Here is a 23,687-nt window from a genome sequence, read left to right on the forward strand (position 1 = left end):
TCATATTGGAGCAGTTCTTGAAGAGCTGCTGCCTGTGGGCAGCCCCTGCAGGATCAATTCGGGAAGGATGTCATCCCGTGGGAGGGACCCCATGTGGAGCAGGGACAGAGAGTGACCAAGAAGGAGCGGTGGAGACGAAGTGTCAGGGATTGACAGCAGCCCCCATTCCCTTTGCCCTGCACTGCTCAGTGGCAGGAGGTGGAAGAGGGTGGATGGTGGGAAAGGTGTTTTTAGTATTTTTTTTTCTTTTTAGTTTCTCACTGCTTGTTAGTATTAAGCAATAAATTACATAAATCTCCCTGTTCTGAGTCTGTTTTTCCCGTGACAATAATTGCTGAGTGATCTGCCTGTCCTTGTCTCAATCCTTGAGCCCCTTTCCATCGTATTTTCTCCCCTTTTCCCTTTGAGAAGGGGGAGTGAGACAGCAGTTGTGGTGGAGCTCGCCTGCCCAGCTGTGTAAAACCATCACAAGGGGAAAATAGTATTTTATTTTATTTGAGGTCATCTGAGAGGCAGAAGCCTTGGCATTCTCACATGTGGTTTTCAAGGGATTTTCTGTCTAATAGCATACACTCAGGTGGCTTGAATAAGCATCCTAACATCCGAGATTTGTTAATTGGTACCTATAACAAGCACCTGATGCTTTAAGATAATGTTGTACCTTTTCACTCCTCCCTTGTGAGGGCATATTATGCTGTATTTCTCCATGTTAAATGGACAACAAAGGGTGACTACTGGTGCCAGAAGAAATAAAATCAAGACATCTTCCAATAACTTGAGAGCCAATATGTGTCCCTGCTCTAGGCATCATTTAAGGAGTTCTGTGTGAACCCACCTGGGACTGACAGAGACAGACAGCAATCAAGACAGCCATTCTTGAAGAACCAATTGTAAATCTGACAGAGAATGAGTTTACTTACTCCTTTGCTTCTTCAGACCTTCACAAAACCATTTGGGAATTACACCAGGGTGAATATGGCCACTTTGAACTCTATTTACTGGAAGAAATTTCTTACATTTCTTATTGCAGACAATTAGTAAATGAAACTTCCTTAGGAACATGACATATCAAGGATTTCCCCCCTAATTGTTTCAAAATGAAATAAAACAAATGCTTTATGATAAGAAGTCTACATTTAGGTCATGAGTTCACTTATTGCTGCTGACTCTGCATTTCTAAATTGCTATCTGAAAGGAGCTGCTTTCAGGAAGTAAAGCCTGTATTAGATAAAGATCACAAGGTCTTCCCTAGCATGTGAGACCAGCTTTACTTTAGAGAGAGAATCCCTCCTGTCTTCCAAAGACTGTTTTCACATTTCATACCAGTGGTATTCACTTAAGAATTACCAGCATTGGAACGGATCCCTTTGCTGTGAATGCTGGTAAGAGTAAATATATGTGTTCTGCTTACTAACCTTTTCATGTGACCGTGTTCAGCAATACTGAAGATGGCTGGATGTAGCCTATCAAGTAACTTGTTATATGAGGTAGTAACAAGCTACAGAGTCTGAGATTTCAAGCAGTAGATTTAGGTTTCCACATGGGGGTATAGGCAAGCAAGCTCTATTACCTCCACACCTGCCTGGCAGGAGCAACCCTGTTCCAGTCTGAAAGCTGTAGAGATATGCCAGTGTTATGGTCATGGAGAGATGTCTGTTCAACATATATAAATATATGATGGTGTTGACTCTATTGTTCTTTCCCAGTTTACTGCTATACTTTATATCAAGACTGCTCTCATAGTAAGCCACTGCTCAGCCTAAGAATGGTTGGTATCATTTACTTGTACATGTTTAACTCAAACAATATGACATAGTTGTGCCTTTGCCAACATTTTTTTTTTTTTGAGAAGCTACTTTAGCTATTGATTTTGTGCTGCTTAGCACAGTGGTATTTTCTACCCCTTATTGGACTTATGGGAGGACACTTTGTTCTTAATGATTTTAAAATGTTAGTTGAAATGTAGCTCTAATTTACAACACTGGAATGAAAAGCATTTAAAAATTGGGTATGGTTATTTCTGCTCATTTTTAGTTTCTGTACATTTAAGCCTCAGTTAAGACTGTATATGTGAGCTTCTGAAACAGTTTCTAGTTGTTCCTTGGGGTTTGGCTATTGTCTTTTGTGTGTCAAGCTTTCAACTTGCATGCATAGTGAATTTCATTACAAGTTTATAAAATCATTGCAATTTTAAAATTTCAACTGAATTGCAATGTCTTTTAGCAAAAGCAGTGTGTTCAAGCAGCAGCAATATTAATGAATTTCTGGAATAGAAGATTTGAAGTGGTTATTGAGCCGAACTTAGAATATTTATATTGGTAAAAATCAAAATGCTCCTAACAAAATATCTGATTTCTTCTATTCCTAAAAGTTCAGGCAAATCTGATTTTATATATATATATATATATATATTTTTTTTTTCCCACTCAGTTTGGTGCTTCTTACTTTCTCTCATGGTTCTCGCTCTCTACTCACACTCTCAGTGTGTGAAATACCTTTACAAATGCTCCTATCCTTGATGCTCTCTACACTTAATATGCATATTTTAAGCTCAAGCACAAACTCAGCTTTGTGACTGATTCCCACAGTTTCCTTGTTTCTTTAGACCTGTTCTCTTTCACCCTAAAATACCAGTTTTTGTCCTTCTCTGCCATCTCTGAAGTGTTTCAGATCCACTCAGAAGATCAGCTCAAAACTCCTCAGGGCTCACATAGGTCTCTTCATTTTCCCTGTACAACCTCCCGCTCCCAGGAGTTCCTTGCCTCCAGGGCAGGGTGACATATTCCTCCCTCTAATCCTCCCAGTGAAGTCCCATCCATTCCTTTACAACTCTACCTCTTTCAGAAAGGGACAGTTTCTCAGAGCCTGCCCAAAGAGACACGCTGCCTTGACATCTCTTCCATGCTCTCCCCAATATTTTGTATGGAGCAGTTCTGTTGGACTCCATAAGCAACAATCTCTTTTCCTGCCTCCCCTCCCAGCCATCACATACAACTTCTAGTCAGGAGTTTGAAGCCCACTAGTTTGTTTGTTTGTTTTCCCCATGCTCAAATATGCTGCTGCTTCTCTCTCTCTATTCTTTTCACAAGTCTTCCTCCTGATTCTCCTTTGCGTTCTTCCCTGAAATTCCTCTTTACTAGGCTTCTTAAAAAAACAAACAATCCCCCTCCCGTACTCCCCAACATGGTCTGCAAAGTTCTCAGCAAGAGTCTGACACGAATTTACTGTTAGTTTGCCAAAAAATGTTACTTCATCATGTGTTCCCCTGCCTGATTCTACTCTTGTGCCTACTGATTACGTTCAGAGCCCATATATAAGTTGCCTGTGGTAGGGGCTGTACGATTTTTTCTGTGGATATGTGTCCTGTACCAGAAATGCCTGTTTCTGGGAAATGCTGAGCCAGCAGGAGGATGTGGTGTTTGCCTTAAAGTCTTTGCTGTTCTCATCTGGTATTTTTAGGGAGGCTTATTGTTTTGTTTCTTTCCTTTGCATTGTTTTCATCTGGCTTTGATTTGTTCACATGGCCAAGATTGACTTTGAACAGCAGTGCTTAATCCTACTCTAACTTTTGACACTTGTATCTGTAGAAAGGTTAATGGAACAGAGGGAAGCAGAGTGCTATGCAGCAGAGAAAATCCGAATGCTGATATCACTGAGTGCCTCTTAGTTGGTAGAATAACAACTGTTAGAATAACCTCTAACAGGGTAACTAGTGTTGCCCTGCAATATTTAAATATATCACAAGCTATATATATGGAAAAATATACGTGATGACATTGCATTTTTTTTTTTCCCAACTAGGTCCTTCAGGGTAGCAGCTGAATTGGTTTTAAGATAGGAGTTTCTTAATCCAGGCAGATGTAGCTCTCATCAGAAGTTAATTTGCAGGGATATTCACATATGCAAATCATGTCACAATGTTGAAATGTAACCACGTAATGACTGGAAAATGTTATACCCATAAATCATGCTACCACGATCATCAAAATTTTCACTCAGCCAGGACAAATTCAACAGCATTTATGTCTTTCCAGCTTTTAGCCCATAAAAATTCTGTGTTTTTGGAGAGTGTGTTACACTGGTGATCTTAAAACTCCCAAGTCTGGTATAATGAGTCCTCAAGTGCGTAATAACTTACTAGTAATTACTTTTCAACATTTCTGCTTTCAGCAGTTACTGTTTTATTCATAAACATTTAAACACTGAATTAGGCATAAAATAAGAATGTTGGCAACAACCTGGCTTAATTTCATTAGCTATTAGGTAAACATAGTATTGCTTCTTCAAATAATCCTTGGTTTGAATGCTAAAGATGTAATGAACTTCATGGTTCATAGCATCTGACATTGCTTAATTAATGGATGCATTTATAGTACATAGGCCTCGATAATTGATTTATATGCATGATTTGCACATACAGCTGTTAGTTCCTGTAGGAAAGTCATAACTCAAATGTGTGCATATCTTCTAGATATGGGGAAAGGGGGGAAAAAAACATGTCACAAACTTGTCAAGTTCCCACAACACATGATAGCAAACAAACAGCACAGGAAAAAGCCTACCAGAAGAAACATTAAAGTTATAGCTTTGAGTTTCCACAGCTCACACATTTCAAATGGAAAACATGACAAAATGCTTCTCAGCATTTTTTTCCTCTTTACAGTAGATGTGGTTAAGTCTATGTATGCCCCCACACCTCTGAGTCTGTTCATATTACAGTGGATGCACGGTGAATGGAGTCCACATTTTCCATTGCCGTTCGAGTTTCTCTCTCTCACTCAGATACACATAAACACACACAAGGTATACATAATTTAGATTTAGGAGCAAGTACAATAAAGCTAAGGAAAGGTTATGCTTGATATTACACATGTTTAGTCTTGGGGCAAATCTTCTCCTAACTGAAGCCAAACATTGGAGACAAGGGAATTCAGCACAGGTTTCCTAGCCTGTCCAACAGATTACTTGTGAAAGTCAAAGTGGTGTGTTGAGAAGTCGATGCTGAAGAATAACTGAGCTCTGAGTGGAAAGAGGTCTCCTGTGGCAGTTTAAAAAAGGTTGAGGAAGAGAAACAGCTGTTTCTGGATTATCCATTACCTTGGAGCTAAGGCTGCATCCTTCCTACTCTTTTTTTTTTTTTTTTTTTTTTTTTGTGTGTGTGTATGTATTCCAAGCAGTAGTCCCATGTGCTGTGGCAAACATGCGAATTCTAGCAAGCAGAATTCCAGTTCCCTCCATCTTCCTCCTTTACACTGACAACTACACTACACAAACAGTAAACCTCATTTCAAGGGCTCTTGCAGGAAGCAATTGCTGTTTTTAGTGCTTTTAGTTTTAGTTATTAAAGCATTTCATTGTATATTAAAGAATGCACAGCGCAGGCATCTTGATGGGTTTCACAATCCTGGCTCCATTTCCTGGTGCTCTGAGGCAACACTTAGCTTTTCACTCTCAAGACCCTTATATACTCTACATCTGCTATTCTAATGCCTGCATTCATCAGTAGACTGGTAATAATAAATTTTCTTTTTTCCTTTCTCTTTTCTTCCCAAAGGCCCTCCCGTGTGCACACATTTGTCATTTCTTCACTATTGGCTGCTGATTGGTCAAAATTCTACAAACAATAATTCTATTATAATGGAAGCCAGGGCCATGGCTGGCTTTAGGATTTGACTGGAGGCAGGTGAAAGGGTGGAAAGGAGATTATTTTAAACTCTTAATCATCACTCATCTTTTTTCCATATTCATTGACAAGCTGTAGTGGAAGGTTTTTGTTTGTTTGTTTGTTTGTTTGTTTTTTTTTTTGTTTGTTTTGTTTTTTGTTTTTCTTTCTTATGATCCTGGGCACTCTTCCAGATTCTTATTCCTCAGTATTAGCCCAATGCGTTCCTTCTGAGGGTGGTACTGCAGTCTTGTGGATACAAATCTTTCCCACAGTGTTAGTGACTACATCCACGTGGTCCAGCAAGGCCTTGTGCTCAGACTGGTGGGCTAATGTGCCCCACATCAAAATGTCACTTGTGTCAACAAGTCCTAAAAGGTTTGAAGAACAATGTCTGAGGGCTCAAACTGCAAGCCTAGCCCCTGCCTAACATCCACTTTTCTCTCTGCTGTAGACATTTCTGCAGTGAAGTATAGCAGTGAGGCAGTTCATGAAACTGTAGAGTGGTATGGACAATCTCAGCTGTTAGTTTGTCCAGTGTAGCACTGGTGGGCACAGTAGAGCTATCACAGAATGATGGCATCACAGAGTAACTTACATTGCAGGGATGAGGTATGATTTTGGTATGATGTACACAATTCAAGGATGAGGTCACAATTGAACCAAACTGTATGACCATATAAATATGCGTCCATTTTAATAGTATGTCCATCTTATGGTATCTGTGTAGAACAACATGGTAACTGCGCGGAACTGTTCTAGGTATCCTGGAACTGGACAGTAATTGGGATTTGGATCGTGGGGGAAATTGCCTCAGTTGCTGTTATCCTTTGTAGTGGAGGAAGCAGAGACAGATTTAAGCTATGTTTAGCATAAATTTTATTGACATTATTGACTGATTTTATATCATGCACAGTAAAAGAGAAGTAATTTTAAGTCGTACATCTAGAGAAGAAGAAAACAGAATAAATGTACTATGGTCAGATGATTAAAAAGAGTATCCTCTTCAGCCCGCTTTTACTGATCTGTGACACTATTTGCAAGAATTTAGATCATAGGTTTAAATTTTTGATGGGTTTGGCTTCTAAAATTATCTTCAAATCATTATATATTTTTGAGAGCAACAGAATGAGTTTCTTGGAAGATATAAACAAATGATGATTATCTAAGATAACAAATAATCACTAATATAAACATTTTCTGCTAAAGTTTCCTCCTCTCCAGCACATAATTCAGTTCTTGTCAATTTCAAAGGTAGTTGAGTTTCACCTGATCACTAGTTACTAAACAGCTTCCAAAGTTATACATATTAAAAAAAAAGAGAGAGAATAAATCCAAAACTTTGCTAGGAATAATCTTTTCCTGGCAGGCTGTAACAATAATAACAATTATATGTAACATGCATATACACAGATTTCCTTTCCAGTTTTATATCTTCAGTCATCTGTAGTTCTTTAAGCAGTTTAAGCAGGTGAGTAAAAAATAATTATCTTTCTTTGGAAACACAAAGGGGATGTACAGTTAAAGTTAGAGGAAAAAATTAAGGAAGAATATTGTGAATTTTCCATTGACTTAAAAAAAACACAACAACAACAAAAAAACAAACTAGGCTTCTTTGATGAAAGCAGACTTGTTTCAGCATTTTTATCCTTTCCTTTATTTTCTCCAGCATCCTGAGTCTCCCTGAGACAAGGCTTGAACCTGCAAAACATCTTAAGCTGCATTCTCACTGTTGAACTAGACAACTGGTAGAGCATATATATCAAGCCTGTGTTCTCTCTGTTCAGAGAAAATAATTTTTAAGGCTATCATTTCTAAGAGTCAGTTTCCTATTTGTGTGCTTCCATCTGGTGTTCTTTCTCGCTATGTGCTGGGAGCAGGTAGGCACCACTGGCAGGGCTGGTCCCTCTCTGCCTCTGCCCATGCCCAGGCTGTGCAGGCAGACAGCATTCCCATCTGAGGGCAGGCAGAAGTGGAGCACTGGGGTGTACTGTGCCCAGGAGCAACTCTGTTGGCTCACATGGGCACTGCCAAGCTGTCCCTTGCCATCTGCCCATGTGGCATGTGTGCAGCTCACCACACTGCTGGGCAGAGACTGCTCTTCCACAGCAGTGCGGCCATGGTTCTCCCCCTCCCAAAACATGTCCTTACCCATGCAGAACTATTGGTGTCCACAGGGATGATGGTAGATGAGGAACCAGCTAAGACTGAAGGCATTAGCTAGTTGATTAATGTGGCAGGATGCTGGTTAGTATGCAGCTGATAGCACTGGAAACACCTGATTTTTCAATCAGCGTTCATGCTTCTTACTTGAGTGGTGAATCTTGCTGTGTGCCATGGCCTCCTGACTGGTTGTAGAACTTGTTCTCTCCTGTGCAATGGCTCCCAAATTTGTGACTGTTTGCACACCAGGGAAAGGTGCTCAAAGGTGCTTTGGTCTTCTCTGGGCTATGTAAAAGCATGATGTGATCTTGTGATTAAAAATAAAGTTTCATGTAAGCATGATCCTGGGGTAGTATTTGGATGTTCTGTAAAGGGATTACGGCTAATTCTAACTAAGGAACACTTTAAAACTATTAGGAGACAGTCATTTTAGCAGTTCTACAGATGATTAAAAAGTCATTTTCTAAAATATTCTCACTGGAGGGTTTTTTCTTTTCTTAAAGAAAACATTTAATTGCTCCAATCAACCATAACTACTTTCTGCTTATGATGTAATTTGTATACCCTGATCACAAGGTATATAGCTATTTTTTATATTTGTTTATGAATGTATTCCCTGCAGTTCCTATCAGTCACCTTTAATTGACTGTAATTTGCTGGCCATTAAAGAAGGAAAGACCAAAATGAGATGTAAAGGGGAGCACTCTGGTTTGGCACTACCAGAATCTGACATATTTTGCAATTCCCCGCTGATAGACACAGCTTCTTTTACTGCCTCATATGACACCAGCAGCTGACATGCCATTGCACAAATCAGCGAGATGTTTGATTTTAGCTCCAGAATTCGATCTGGCATTACCCACATGTGTACTACAAAACTAAGCAGAAAAAAACATTGCCAGCCTATGCCACCAACGTATGTTAACACTTGAAAAGGTAAATAGCTCTGTTTGATCTGTACTGATTGAAGGGTGGGACTCCTCTGCCCATCCTGCTGCAGATTGAAAGCTCCCCCACCATGGGGCAAAGGCGGCCATTCCCACCAAACCACTTCCTGAGGATGTGACATGGTAACTAATGGCGTCCTCATACCGTAATGTCTCATCAACTTCCTGTCTGAGCCCTCAGTCTTACCTGATAAATTATCTTCAGGTATTAACTAAATAGTGACACAGGTGAACCAGGTATCCAGACAGTGTATAGCAAGCACACTGGCAATCTTGCCTGCCTTTAAATCCTACATGTTATAAATCCAGCACAATTCATGATTTTTCAAAATCAGTGTTGTATATGGCTAAATGGTGTTACTGCCCTGTAATTTGAACGATCACAGTATTTTTACCTTAGAGTACAGGGAAACTGGCAAATTCAACAATTTCCTCTGGCAACTGAGATTTGGCAAGCATTTTGACTGTAGTATTTACTGTAGACCAGTGTGCAAAGAAGGGCTGTTGGTCTGTCAGCTTGCTGTAGCTCCCTCTCAGGACAAACAGCTCCATTTTGTTAGGAAAACAAAACACAATAAAGCAAATGCATTACAGAACTTTAAAGTTCATTCAATATCAAGGGTTTGTGTCTCATCCATGGGAGCCAACATTCAGCAGTGTCTTATCCATTGATTTATGCTTATTTTCTTGTAGATTTGTTTCCTCACTAGAGTAGACCCAGAAAATACCAGGCGCATTTTCCATGATGTAACTCTGAATAATGTTTTTTTTTTTTTTTTTTTTTTTTTGAGGAAACTTTTTTGACCTAAGGACCATTGCAGGAACATGGAGCTTTTGCCCACTGTGCATCGGCTCAGTAAATGAACCTCTGGCATGGTATTTGGCATTTCTGTTTCTATGGGAAATCGGCTGCCAGTGGTTTAATTGCTGGGACCACTCTAAGATTGCTTGCTTTCAGGAGCCCAGAACCTAAATTTCTCTCAGCATTTTGAATTTTCAGACCTTGCATGAGAGTCACTTGAAACCAAAACTTCAGTATGTTTTCTCTGGAGTGCTCATGGATATTTTGAAAGCTGAAACATTTTTATTTGCTTTAAAATAGTTCCCAGGAGCACCTGCCAAGGACTGGGTACCGTGCTGTCATAAAAACATGAAACAACAGAGCATCTGTAAGCAGCAGCAGTGCCGGGCAGCAGAGCACCGGCAGTGACTTGTTGGGCTGTCCCTACTCATGCTCGTGGTGCTCAGAATTACTTGGGTTAGGCCTTTGAACTAGGAAAAGAAGACCCACTGCTGCCCAGGCTTTTCCACTACATGCCTGGCCCTGCCAAGTTCAGAATGTGGCTTCCCCTTTGCTTTTAACCTTGGGCTGGAAGGGGTCATGGTGTTCATGCTGATGCTACAACCTGCATCCATGCTCCCAGATTTCTTGTGTGCTTTTCCCAACATGCAGCAACCTGTCAAGTCTCTAGGTGGTTCACTGGAGTAGTGGTGCTCACACTTGTGCAGCTGTGACCATAGCTAAGCTTCTGCTGACAATAGCAAGACTGTCCCTTTGAGTCACCACGAAAGACTGACCTCACCCAGCATGACTTTTACTTTTAACAGCTAGAGGACTCATTGCTAGTGTGAGACTTGGCCTTTTTTTTCAACTTCCAGCTCCGCACAACACAGTCAGATCATCTGTAGAGAAAGAGTAGATAATCAATATATCCTATTATTAGTCCTTCACCCACTCTTCATCTTTCATTTCTCCAGGGCTGCTTCTTTCCCATGACACAATAGTCTTCAGGATGTTATAACCCGCTCATCACAGCCCATCTGGCCAAAAGACAAATAAACAGAATAAATAAAGAAGCCTAAATCCTCAATCTTTGCATCATCCGTCAGTGACCAAGGCTGATGGAAAAAGCATGAGTCAAAAACACCAGAATACTTTGCTATATTCCATCCACAACCAAGGCTATACAAAGTTGTCCTGAGACAGTAATTCATGTGCCTCAGTTTTCTCATCTCTGAAACCTCATTTACAGAGCCTCCTTGAGTCCTTTAACCTGGGTAACCTTACCTGAAAATTCAGCCTTCTAGTGATTAATAACAGCATCTCTCTGTATCCTCTAAAGCTATGGTGTGCTGCCTTCTCCATGTGAAGTGAGCCTGAGGAGACATTGAGAAGAGATGAGGAGAAAGGAGGGATGCCCCAGCACCATGTGTTATGATGAAACCCACCTGGCAGATGGCCTTTAGCAGGTACAGTGTAGAGCCACTGCTGACAATTGTCAATGCTATTTAGATGTCACTATAGTAAACAAGTAAGGACATACCAATGGGTATTTTGTAATTGTCATCTCCCCTTTTTGCTCTTTGACGCTCATATATGTAAGTGCTCTTGTGATTACTGCCAAAAGGTGGCTAAGCAGGAGAGTGGAAAAGAACCTCCAGTACAGAAGTCAGTATATGGGTGCAACTCATATAGTCATTTACAGACAGGCCTCCAAAAAATGTCATAAAGGCACCATATATTGTGCTATTGAGGATTTTACAGTTGCTGAAACATCTAGAGTAATTCTTGCAGCTAAGACAATCAGATCTTTGCTTTATCAGAAACTTGAAGTAAATGTTTCAAGAACATTTACAGCTACCTGATTTTTACACTGATGAAATCAAACAACTCTTGAACTGTTGAAATCCATCCTGGGAAAATGCTAAACGAAGCTTGCATTTTAAAGAAAGAATTTCATCCCAAACTGTTAATTGTTATTTATGTATATTGAATAGTTTTGGTCCCAGGGATGGCAACTTGACTTTGTTTGTTTATCTGAAAATCTAAATCTTACAGAGCTGTGACAAACTATAAACTTTTCAGTTTTCTGATCCTAGCACTCAGCACAATGTCCAACAAAAGGGTATACATAGCCAGAGACCACTCTGGCTTCACAGCTGATGGCTTCAGTCATCTTTACAATTGTGTATGTGAGTGCAGATCTGGGAAAGGTGGCATTATGCCAAACCTTTCCCAGAATGGTGGAGGGATGATAGAGCTTCTGATATTAAACCACCTCCAATGATGAGAAAACCCATAGGTCAGTGTTGCCCTGACAGTGCCCTTCTTGCCATGCCCTAAAACATTGCTGGGGTCCTTCCTCGATGGAGAAAGTGAACCGGCATAGACAGCTTTTGTTCATCAGGGAATGCCTAGTCTCACTGAGTCTCCGAAGGACAGAGATGTGGCCCTCCACAAATTTTTATTATACTTTACTGACAATATCAGATTCAGCAAAGAAACGAGGAGTGTTATGGCAAAGAAAAAAAAAAAGGGAACCAGGTAATGAAACAGCAATGACGCTGAAAGAAAATTCAGTGTTAAATGTTTAAACGATTCCCCAGACTTTCACTGTGCAGACTTGACAGTCAAATATTAAACACTACACCATCTCACTGAATTTTATGTCATTATAGTAACAATGTAATTAAACTTCATATGGTTTTACTTTTAATTTCAATGAAACATATTTCCTGACTTTTTTTTTTCATAAATAATACCTTTGGGAACCATATCGATCTATACATTTCTTTATTTATCCTGATGCATTAAGTAGTACTTCCAATCAGAAGCTAGATTAGAAAGCATGTGAAAGCTCTTCAAGGGTACTGTAATGTTACTAGCTAGATAGGTTTTTTTGAACATTTTAAATTAATAAGATAAAAGCTCCCTTTTAGGAAATTACTTGATGTGTTGTTGTAAACAAGATAGTGTCTGTGGATCTGCAATCTGCATTTGTAAAGATTACTTTATTCTTTTCCTTTCTTTCCTGGATTTGATACCTACTTTTTCTGTCATGCAAGTTTACTTTTAGAGTACAGCATTTTCAAAAAGAAAAAAAGGGCAAGTATATTTGTATAGTATCTAAGCAAGCCATTCTTCTTTTCAAAGCAAACAAAAAAAAAATCAAACCAAAACATTTTATGTGCTTTCCATTTTCTGGACAGAGTATTCATTGCCACTACTAGTTGAATTGTAGAGATGGCTGTAGTTGCTGAGAAGCTGTGGAGTCCAGTAGACAAGTTGTATAATAAGAGAAACTCGAATCCTGGCTTTAACATGGTCTTCCTACTGCCTTTCTGCACAGCATTGTGGAATTCACAGAAGGCAAGAGTTTTAAAACACAGACTTTTTCTAAATACTTCAGTTTTGAATTAATGAAGAAAATAACCCTAAAGGACCTAAAGGACACTGAAAGCATAGTCTGCACGTCAACAGGCTTTGTGAATGCTCTGTATATTTGAAAATCAAGCAGTTGCCTAAATTGGACCCACAAACTGCCAAGTGTCCAGAAATCAAAGGGAATTACTGAAAATGTGGACTTTGAAATGCAGGCCAAACCACATCTCAAAAGAAATCCAATCCAATATTCATAAAGTTGGGAAAAGGCAAAATAAACAGAAATTATTAATCTCATTTTTAAGCATTCGTAAAGTGAGAAGAAAAATATTAAAAAACAGAAAAGAAATGATCCCATACATACAGCATTCAGAGTAGAGGTAGATCAGGAGAAAAAAAGGGGATTGCATTCCACAAGCAGCATTGCACTACAGACTGGGAATAGCAGTAAAAAAAATAAAGCAATAAGTACATAAAAAAGAAAAAAACCCACCATTTTGCAGAATTGCTGTATTAATTTGGAATGAATATGCACTAGGGAAGTTGTTTTTTAGCTTATCAAGTGGCATGACAACTTGGAACAGCACTCACTTAAATTCATGGATGACTATTTCTTTCCCTACTGCATTTTAGGATTTAGTGGAATTTAGGATAAGGCTAAATCGAACTCACATTTATGATAAAATCAAGGAAATAATTGACTTGTTGCTAGAATTTTTCTCCACAGTTGTCTTGAAATGGAAATGGCTGTGTGATTACAAAGGGAAATTGCTCTTTTGGAGTTCTGAGCAGAAAATTGTATTTCTTGAAAGAAAATGGAACGGGACAAATTCTTCCTTCACATATAACGTTTCCAGAGGCCCGTTTCTGTGGTTACAGTGTCTGTTGTGTCAGTGTAATAAAAGGAAGAATTAAATCTATAGTATTTTTCACAATATATTTTAACATCATTATATAATTTTAGGCCTAGATCTTTGTTGGCACAAAAATGCTAATTCATTTTGCTGACCACAGCATCATTAGCTTATTGCCAGCCTGAGATCATTGTGACTGTCAGGTCAAGTGAGGAATTTGGAGACCTTTGGTACATAAATAGTTGTAAATATTGTCCTGTAGAAACACGGATGAAGATGTAAGTGTAAACTGTAACTCCTAAAACCAACGTAATTTTCAGACAACAGTAAATGCAAATTATTATGCCAGATCCATCTAAAACTAAGTCTATAGATCAAACATATTTGCACCTACATACCTCAGAATGAAATTCAGCCCAGGACATCGGTTAGACTAGGCAGAGCTGATATTCAGCTTTGCCAATGACAAAATGAAATGCTGAGAATCAGCCAATATTTAACAGAATGGGCCAAATCCTGCTCTCTGTTACATCCCCAGATCTCAGATAAGATGATGATAACTGAAAGCAGTTTTGGTTCAATATTTCTTATATTTTAGGTGCTATGGAGCAATCAAGCAATATGAACTTTAGTGGTCCACCAAAGAATCAGTTCTGCTCTGTACAGGATCCAGACTAATCAATATCCTATTATGATCATAGCCTGTTATTTTTAAAGCTGAGACATACTGGGAATAGCCTGGACAAAACATTGGTCCCTGCAACAGCAGAGATTCAGCAGATTCACAAACTATTAGCTTGTAAATCCATGCTTTTCAATAAAATGACATGAAAATTTAAGCTGTATTGTATAATATGGCAAAAACATACATCTACACCCACGTAAGCACTTAGGCCAAATCTCCAAACAACATACACAAAGATTTTCTGAGAAATGGGAATGCTACATCAGTCCATACATCTACATAAATAACAAGCTCAGATTAACTTGTCAGGTGTACAGGGAATATAATCATCAAAAGCATGGGATGAAGTCAATAGTGGCACAAGGTCTAACTTTGCTCTTGTTTGGTAGGAGATGGAATTAACTGAAGGAAATCTTAACCCCATGGGGAGCCAATGACTTTCCTTGAACCAGGGTGTCATCCATTCGTTTCAAGCAGGAGAGGTAACTGATAGCGTCCTTGACATGAAAAAATGTGGAGTGAAACTTTGACATGTTAAGGTCTCAAAGTATCTCTTCACCTCTCCTTAGCATGGTTGGAATTTCATTTGTGGGAGTAGTGCAAAATAAAGATGGCATTACAGGTATGCGTGAGCACATGTTGACTCTCTACTTAGAGGGGGGGAAAAAAGCACCAGACCTGTTCCTATTTTCACAAGACAATGACCAAGAATGCAAAAGCAGCATGTGACCATGTGCAGTCAGCTTTATTTTAATTCAGGAATACAGTAGAGCACAATCCCTGCTCAGAGTACCTTTGTCCTTCAGAATAGGCTTGTTCTCCTCAAAACAAAATAGCCAGCAGCCCTGTTATTAAAATCAATACTGAACTCAATTCAGGTCATAGTTGTCTTTCTATTTTCACATATTTTATATTTTATGGTAAATGGTGCCTTTAAATCACCAAAGAACTGATTTAGGGAATTTGTAGGTCAGATTAATAAAACAGCTTCACTTTTTCAGACTCTCCTCCCAGTAAGGCTTGCACATATGCATTATGCCATTGAAAATTATTAGTCTACCCTGTCATGGTAACACTGGGATGAAGAAAACTCCTGTGTCCCTTATATGTACAGGTTGTTTGTTACTCTGCAGTAAGCTGGGTGCAAGAGACCCATTCTGAGGGGTGTCCAGGGGGCCTGTAATGTCGCATTCTTGTCACAGTATGTGGTGTTCAAAGCTATAAATCTGGTCCCTCACCACCTGCCCACACAGGGTGCCAAGATTTACCAGCAGGAGGCTTGTGGGTGGTTCCAGGGTGTATGATCAACAGCAAAATTACCAAATTTTGAGAATAAGCAGCTATTTCTTCTCTTGGCAAAATGTTTCATGTTGTCTTTGTTAGTTGTGTTCAGGGAAAGGAAAAAAGGTGAAGTTCATTGCTTTGTCTTTGGAGGTTTCAGCTCTCTCCAGAGCCTATGTGGCAGGTTTTGGGAAGGGAATTTGCTGTAAGTAGAATATTTCAGGGAGATAGAGATCTTCAGTGAGCCCATTCCTTTGGGTCTTCTGTTTCTCTGTGGTGACTACAGCAGGCCAGGAAGAAAAACTGGGAAAGGTAAAGACTTGTTATGTAAGCTTTATGCTGTACCTTGTTTAATATGATTTTCCCTGGATACCTGTTTGGTTTAAGAGTAGCTACTACAGCAAAGAGGGAGGAAAGGAATAAGCACCTCTAGAGTCTTTCAAACTCATATTTGAACTTGATAACATGCTAAAGAATCTGTATGAAACAGTTGCTTTGTGTTTCCCTCAAAGCACACTAGACAGTCTACGGTATAATGTTCTGTATTCTGCATCTACTTTATCATTCTTTCATTGCTAATGGAAAAAACTAATGATATTTGACTTTCTTGTTTGGGGGAGGTAGGGGTGTACTAGTAATAGCAAAAAAAAATTTTCAGGCATGTTTTGAATCATATCAGAGTCAAAATGTTGTGTCCCTACACCATGGCTTGAGACCTTGTAAGCCAAGATCTAACGCTATATGCGCCCTTAACATTGAAATAAGGAATGGTCCACAGCTGTTGTGATGTCGGTACAGGTGGCTCTAAGCATCTGAATGAAGCTGACCTTTTACATACTAATGTTCCATTGCTGCTAATAAAAAAGGCTTTTTTTTTTTTTTCTTTCAGAGATGGGAGTAGATAGAAATATTACTAATAATTCAGTGAGATCTATGTATTCTAACTGCAATGAAATGAGAAAGGTCAAATTTTCTCTCTTTTTTTTTTTTTTGTATTAACTGCTCACCCATCTTTGTTGTACTAATGAAATTAAGATATCCTTCATGATATAACTGTAAGCTAGAGGGATCTGAATTACCTTCATCTGGCATCTTTCCAGTATACTATAAATGAGGTAATTGTCCTTGACTATAAAATTTGCATTTTCAAGACTTAATTGCTATCATTACATCTTTTTGTAATTCTATTAATTTAACTGAATGGAGCATTTGGTTTTATGGTGAAAATTTGCATTAAAACATTGTACATCTAAATAGAAATTTAATATTTGCGTCAAAAGCTCAGTACAGTTTTCCCACAGGACCTAAATAATTTCACAATAAGAGAGCAGGAAACAGTTGCACTTTAGGTCAACAAACAAGTTTTCCTTTAGTGAATATTAATAGAACTTGCTTCAAGAGGCATTGTGTGCTGAAAATTACTCCTGAAAATCTCTGTAAAAGTCTCCATGAATTCTGTACCATAACTGTTAACAGGAAATGTATTTTCTCAGCAGCAGTGTAGGTAGGGTGTATGCTTGTTCTGTCTCAGAAGAAAGTGTGATTAAGAGCTCTGTCTTAAGGAATTGTCTTCCTCTTCTGAGTCTTTCTATCCTGGCTGGTCTGTATGCTTTGGTATTGCCTGAATAAGCGAGCAACACTTTGTCTACAGTCTTAGATGTGCACGTAGTCATCTAGTCATGTTCCATTGTGCTATGAAATGAATTCATAGGTCAGTATGTTAGCAGCTTTTGGGGAAATATTTCTTTCTTTTCTTCTATCAATACAAGGTGGTTTAGTCATGCAAAGGCTATGGACAAAAGGTTCAAGCAGTGTGAGGAATCTGAACTGGCTGGATATGTTACAAATGGCCATGATGCCATGTGTGTGCTATTTATACATGGGACTCAGTGCAAAGGTATGACTGCGTTACCGAGTATGCATAATTAAATTTGAGTCAATCTTTTTCCAATATACTTACATTAAATTTGGGGGGACAGGACTTTGTGTCAGGTCTTTGGAGGTATTTAAGCCCCTAGATTCCACAGAGCCCTTGTGGGTCTGGGGTCCCAGTCTTGGCCAGGCACTGCGAGATAACAACTGACACATATATGAGCTGACAGACTTCTGTGCTGGCCAGAAAAGTCTATGCTATTGTCCATGCTGTGTTTGTAAATGTCACTGAGTTGTATAACCTGTTAAGTAAGCTTGATAAGTAATCAGGCTGGATTTGTTTTATATTGAATGTCTGTATTTTTTTCTTTTTGATTTTTTTTTTTCTGCAACATGTGAGTAATATTTCACACGAGAGAGTCTGCTTGTGACAGAAATCTCATTAACTACTCTTAATATACCTTGTATTTACTGGACTTCACAATCATCATGTAATTAAGCTTCACAACTGGCTTGTGAAGCAGGAAGGATGAAGGATGTCTCCATTAAAGAGATTTATGGGATGCTGAAATTAAAGACAGATTTCTGGAAGTGTATAGGTATCACTTCTCATTGATTTCAGTACCTAAATACCTCTGAGAGCCTGAAGATCTTTCAAAGATGTGTAGTCAGCCATTAGTACTAGACTAGACCCAAAACTTGGGAGCACAGGATGAAGCCTTTATATAAGATCATGACTTTGGGGCAAGTGCCACAGTTGTTTTACCTTCTGCCCATATCTTCTGGATGGGAATCACACTTTACTTTGGGGACTGTGTGATGGTTCAGTGTATACTGAAAATGCAATATAAATGTGATTAACTTAAGAGTAGGTAACCTGTCTTGTTCCATGTATGGCCATTCGCATGTACAATTTTTCTATGCGGGTCTTTGCCTGCACTGGAAAAGAATTTGCGTTTCACAGACTGGGGGAGAAGGGCTGCTGAAAGGTACAGCTCAGTGCTGAGCCTCTGAGTCCTGCAAGCATTTGCTCTATCATTCAGTTGGAGTCAGAGCTGTGTCGTTCTGGGCATGTGCACAGGGTAAGAAGGCTCACAGGGTATCTGCTCTACTCAGAGACTGTTTTTTCCACTTCAGGGAGGACCCTCTGTATGTTTTTTCTTAAAGGGTGAATTTCATTTGATGTGAACATTATGCCAAGGATGAACTTCTAGGCAGTTTATATGATAGTGCATTAGGAAAAACAAACAAAACCACTTATTCCTTTGAAAAATCCAGGTCTAGCTGTTAGCATCAATTATTTCAAGCACCTACTGACTTTTCTGGCATATCTATCTCATTGAATCTTGGAAGTGATTTTATGTGCTTTAAGCATTTGATCACATAATCAGCCTCTGCAAAGCAATGCAAAGGATCCTGAGCATTGTCCTGGCAGATAGGCACGTCAAACCTGACACAAACAAACATAAGGGAACAATTGTTAGAATGCATTGTATCACATTGCATGCTAAAGCATTTGCTCTGGTAATCCACCATGCTGACGTGTCTCTGTGCTGATGCCATCTGAGCAGGGACTGTATCCTTAAAGTTGACATATGCATCATATTACAGCAGTGATTTTGTTATGTATCATTGGCATAATGGATATTCAGAAGAGATTAACAATCTTGAGAGGTGGCTTGAATCCACGTATCTCATCCATATTCTGGTGACTCAGAGCATTGTAGAAACTCATTTTATAACATCTCACGCTATCTTGGGCAAAGGAAAAGTAAACAGTCGCCTAGGGCAACAGACTTGGGAGAGAAGCTGTTCAGGTGGTTTCCTACTCCCTCTGTATTGGCAAAGACAGAAGCACAATCCCTTTAACTTGTCTCTCCACTGTCCCTCCCACTCCCCTTTCTCCAGCTTATTGCTGGTGGAAATTTAAAGACCTCTTTTTGCCTTCTCTGTCTCTTTCTCATTCACCCTCACTCTAAAACTTCTGCTGGTCTCCCCTGTCTCTTCTTCTCCTTGAACTCTCCACTACTTCCTACTCAGGATGTTCCAAGAGTGAGGGGATTCACTGTCCTTTCCCAGACTCACATCTCTTTCTATTGCTGCAAATAATTATTTATGCTATTTTTTTTTGCCATTTTTGCTGAATAGCATCAGCCAGCCTGGGGTATATGGTAGCCTGAGCTGTGTGAAAAAGACACATTTCTTCACAGAAGTATACGAGATTGCTTGTCCATTGATAGCTGTTGCTTTAAAAAAACTTTTTCATATTCAGGAAAAAAAAAAAAAGACATGGAAATCTTTGTAGTGCTCATAATTCATGAGATTAAATGAGACAAAAGTTAGACGGTGTCAGCATGTTACTGAATCCCTGGAAAGGTGTGGTCTGTGCTATTGGTAATGATGCTATTCATGTAACGTAGAATGCAATTGCAGAATTCATTGCCATGGGATGTTATGGAAGCCAAAAGGCACAACTGGCAAATCATTCTGTCCATGAGTATTAAACAGTTATCTAGATGTACCATCAAGCTTAGGAAACATTGTAAGCAGTGCTTGCCAGAAGGTGTTTGGCTATACCAGTGCAAGGATCACACTGTCTGTGATCTGCTCTTTTACTGTATAGAGCATCTGCTGTTACTCACCAAGTTCCTGAGATGGGATACCCAGCCAAATTCACTTTTGGCCATGTCTGTATGGTAAGCTTTTGTTCTTGTGAGCTGCATGACTAAAGAGACTAATAACTAAATCTGATCCATTACATCTTTATCCAAAGACTTAAAATATACGGGCAAGAGTTCCTGCTTTAACAGTGCTAAGGCTGGTCTTTCAGTCTGCCAGTCAAATGCGCCTTGTGGTTAAGGTGTACTACTGTGGACAGTCATCTGAAAGTTGAGTCATTTCAAATTGAGGTTAAGAGAGGCCTATTCCATATGCCAGTTTCTCCTGTTTGTTAAAAACTGACTTTAGGATGAGATAAATTATCTAGATTAGGTGCTGTCTCTTATAACTTGTGTATTTTTGTTGAATGAGCTTGGTGGCTTTGTCTGCAAAATGAGCAGGGTTCAGAAAGGGCAATTTGTTCTTCCAAGCAAGAAAGTAAGTCCTCAGATGGTTTGCATGGGTGTTGTTCATACATGTACTATGTGTCTTTCTGAATGGATCTATTTTTCCCATCTCAAAGCTTTGGATTGCCTTAACTTGCTCTGTTTGGCCAATTCCACTTCCTTCTGGCACATGTCATGTACTCATTCCTACAACCTGTACCAAAAGAAGCTGTAGAGGTGTGCCACGCTTTTAAAATGACAAAACAACTTTCCCTTGAGATTAATGCAACTTCCTTAAATCAGTAGTCTGGCATTTTGAATTATCACTTACCTTATTGATGACAGAAGTCTCTGGAAAGCTTCTTGCACATTGGTGTATGTACAGCAACAAAACATGAGAGAGCTGCAGATATTTTGCTCATTTGACTCATTATTTGTGCCTAAGGAAGTGGAGTTCACATATGGAGGCATTTATTTATTTATTTCCTTCATTCACTGTCTCACATCCCTACTGGCAATTATTGTTATCAAGACAATCTCGCGTAGGAAAGCAAGGAAGTGTGAGTAATTTTCCAAGCATGAGGTCAAACATTGTTTTTGCTTTCTGCTCTTAAAATCTTAATTAGAACAACACCTCCACTAACTGCTGGGATCTCTTTTGGAGTAAATAATGTAGTGTGGCTGGTAGTACCTTAGCTGAAGTTTTAGATATGATAGGGAGAAAGCTTTCAAGGTGGTAAATAATGCATGGATAGTTGGCAATGTTCTTGCTCTGTGCTTTTTAATACTGTTCAGATAGCTCTAAAGAAAGTTCTGTGAGCATAACTGAGGATAAAATTGTGTTCTGGTGTCACTGGAGTTAATGGCAGGTTGCTAATACCTTCTGTGTATGACAAGGATTTGGGACTACATGTGTCAGTGAGGTTCTAGCAGGGCCTTTGCCTGGGGATCAGGGCAGGGGTTTGGGGACATTCAATGGGGGTTCAAGCAGGCAGAGCTTCAGGAAACCTCAATGGTATGCGGAAACATTACCTAATTCTGACATCCACTACCTAACTATGGTTGTTGTTTCTGGTAGTCATACATGATTTCTTCTGTTCAGCCTGAGACTTCAGCGGGGTAGTGTCTCAGATTCTTCTTTTTTAGCCTGTCTTCTATTCAAGCAAGTCAAAATTGGACTCTGTATCTGTCCTTATGTTTAAAAAAAGGGTATGTAGATACACATTTATAAAATAAATAACCAAACATGGAGACTCGTCTTTCATTAACTGCATATGGCTATATTTTCTCTGTTGCTTTCTAAACTCTTAAAACTTTTACTTCTAGGGGATAGGGATTTAGCTGATAATAATTCTGCAGACAATGGATTGAACTCTGATAGAAGCTGAGCAAAGGGCCTCTGGGTATAAAAGTGAAATTGCCAGTATGAAAGAATTTTCCATGCTTAGGCTAACCCCTAGAAGCAGGGTGCAAAAATCCAGGCTGCTGCACAACACAAAATAAAGACGTAGTCAAGTACTATGGACCCTGTGGTCCATATGCCTTCTCTCCCCATCAGTCATCTGTTAACTTTGTTATCACTGAAGTGTAGGTCAACGACACTATGTAGTGCTGTTTGTGGGTTTTGGTGACAGCTGCATACTTGGTCTCACCCATCTCAGCCATGCTAGCAACTTCAGGTGTATTAAGAAGTAAGCAAACCTGACCTTAAGTGAGCTTGAGCAAAGTTTTTGATTGTTTGTATCGAACAACACAAACGTTAGGTACATATGTGCAGGCACTCCTGAGTAAAACTGGATTGCTTAGGGGGTTGACATGTAGACTTAGTAGGAAGGTATACTAAGTAAGAAAACAGAATTTTTAAGAAGGTGTCTGTAGATGTAGTGTTTTCACTTCTTGATACTGTTCTGTAGAGTTAAGGTCCTCTTGAGTGATCTTAAGATTCACAGAAGTGGTTAGGCTGAAACAGCATGTTTTTTTTATTTTTTTTATTTTTCCCCCTGCCACTTGGTCTGAAAGAGTTTTTAACAAAAAATTTACCTTAGGTATAATTTTTGTAATATTCTCTCTTCTTATTATCCTAGCTTAACAGCCAAGGCAGAAAACGCACACATTTTTAAAACCATGTTGCTGTTATTTATTTTTTTTAAATGCATTGGCTTCTGAAAAGGTCTGTAAGTTCATTTCAAATTGTGGTGAAACACCAAGCAATTACTTGTCTGCCTGTTTGCAGCTTAGCCCCACTTCCTCAATTTTTCCTCCCATGTTTTTCTTCCATCTCTCTCAGTGCTCTGTTTATTATTCTTACAGCTTAGTTTTCTTCTTTGCTAGCCATCAGTTTGTCAGTTATGATCAAATGTCAAAATGAAAGCAAACATAAGCATCAATTATCAAAAATGACATAGTCTGTATATGTATTCCTCAGCAGAAAGGATTTTTCCCTCAATGCGTACTGGACGTGAATTTTAACTAGACACATGAGTTGTCTGTATATTCATTTTCACATTTGATATCTAATGGCAAGGTTGGGTAATCCACTACTTACCTGCTAAGCATGAAGTTCTTACAATATATGAGCAATGCTTTTAAATCTTTTAATACTGGAAGTTATTCAAATATATTTCAAGTACCATCTTTTCTGCAGGAAGAATTTTTTAGTTTTTCCTCCATAGGAAGGCTGTAACAGTGTTTCAGGTTACGTGATCTTCCTACTTTTTTTTTCTCTCCATCTCCTAGGCTTTTTTTCTGAACAATATGATAGGCCCCCTCAAAATAAAGATTTAAAAAAGGGGGGGGGGGGGGGCAAGACCACCATCACACTGAAGAAGGTCATATTTAATTTTGCTACCGTAAAGCATAATCTTTTCATTATTGTGGAAAAAAAAAATTAAAAAAAATCAAACTTTCACTGATACTTTGGAATTTCTTTTCCACTCTAACTTTTAAAGGAAGGTATTGCTTACAATCCATTTTTTCAGCATATAATCCGTTTTACCTTTTCAGTACAATTGTAATGA

General features: G+C 39.0%; 1 protein-coding gene across 1 annotated transcript in view; it reads left to right on the forward strand.

Annotated features, from left to right (window-relative positions):
* Nucleotides 1-1,287: 1,287 nt before the first annotated feature.
* Nucleotides 1,288-23,687, forward strand: part of LOC106034905 (uncharacterized) — a 31,797-nt gene continuing 9,397 nt past the window's right edge. The window contains exons 1-2 of the mRNA XM_013179343.3: nt 1,288-1,382; nt 10,896-11,022. The gene's annotated coding sequence lies outside the window, so the exon portion shown is untranslated. The remainder of the gene's footprint in view (nt 1,383-10,895; nt 11,023-23,687) is intronic.

The sequence above is a fragment of the Anser cygnoides genome, chromosome 2, assembly GCF_040182565.1.
Source record: "Anser cygnoides isolate HZ-2024a breed goose chromosome 2, Taihu_goose_T2T_genome, whole genome shotgun sequence".
NCBI classification, from domain to species: Eukaryota; Metazoa; Chordata; class Aves; order Anseriformes; family Anatidae; genus Anser; species Anser cygnoides.